Source organism: Puma concolor, chromosome B1 (assembly GCF_028749965.1).
Source record: "Puma concolor isolate L17-30 chromosome B1, mPumCon1.1.hap2, whole genome shotgun sequence".
Classification (NCBI taxonomy): Eukaryota; Metazoa; Chordata; class Mammalia; order Carnivora; family Felidae; genus Puma; species Puma concolor.
In genome coordinates, this window is record NC_141670.1 from 99,413,291 (window position 1) to 99,414,569 (window position 1,279).

The following is a 1,279-nucleotide window of genomic DNA, read 5'->3' on the forward strand; positions in this document are numbered from 1 at the left end:
GACCGCGAGATCATGACCTGAGCCGAAGTCTGCCGCTTAACCGACTGAGCCACCCAGGTGCCCCAAAGAAGAAAGATTTTCAACTCAAGCTCACTAGAACACTAAGACCTAATCATCAGAGTGTAGGATGCTTCCCCCACACTTGTTCTTTGAATCAATAAGGCTCGTATTTACTAATAGGAGATTATAGCTAAAATTACCCTCAGGCCCTATTTTAGGACTCTATAGGAAAGCCAAAAGACAACAGTGGAGACAAAAAAGAATACTAGAGAAAATTGTAGCTTCTGACGCTCTAGCTACAGCAACCAGCAAACATAGCCTAACTCCTCGCCAGAAAAACACAAAACATCACACATTAGGCGTATTTACCTTAGTTCTTTACTCCCAATGTATCATGTCTGGCTTTCAACAAAAAGATATAAGGCATGGTAAAAAAGCAAAACACACACTCTGAAGCGACAATGTAGCTATCAGAACCAGACTCATCTATGGCAAGGATGTTGGGATAACCAGATCAGAAATTTAAAATATCTATGTTTAATAATGCTAAGAATTCTAATGGAAAAAATGGGTGACATGCAAAAACAGATAAGAAATAAAAACAAAGGGATGGGAATTCTAAGAAAGAATACAAAGGAAGTGCCCCTGAGGATCAGACTGAGGGTTTTCTTGCAGGTGGGTGGCAGGAGCTCAGGAGCAAAGTACCAATGGCAGCAAGTTGGAGTGATGGTAAGACTGGCATGTAGAAAGTTTCTTTCCCTCTTTGCCTGAATTTTAGTTAAAAGGAGTGCAGCCAAAACTGTAACCAAAGGAGGCATCATGCTTCCAGAAGAATCTCAAGGAAAGGTATTGCAAGCAACAGAAGAAGCTGTTGGATTGGGCTCTAAAGGAAAGGGTGGAAAAAATTTTTAAAATAAAGGAAAGGGTGGAGAGAGTTAACCAGTTAGCATGAAAGTTGGAGATAAAATTCTTCTCCCAGAATATGGAGGCACCAAAGTAGTTCTAGGTGACAAGAATTCTTATTTAGAGATGGTGACATTCTCAGGAAGTATGTAGACTGAAATAAATCATTATTGAAATGGTATCGATGAAGCTGCCTGTTCCAGTGAAGTTGTGAAATCTTTCATCATGTCAATAATTTCCATGTCTCTCTTTCATAATAAACTAATAGTATCCAAACTAAAAAAAAAAGATGTTAAAATTCAAAAACATTCTTTGATGGTTCATCAGTAGACTGGGCACAGCTAAGAAGGAATCACTGAGCTTGCCACAGATATAT

The 1,279-nt window shown here is 39.0% G+C and overlaps 1 pseudogene; it reads left to right on the plus strand.

The window, feature by feature from the left end:
• Window positions 1-726: 726 nt before the first annotated feature.
• On the plus strand, window positions 727-1,061 carry LOC112858817 (10 kDa heat shock protein, mitochondrial pseudogene; annotated as a pseudogene).
• Window positions 1,062-1,279: the final 218 nt, after the last annotated feature.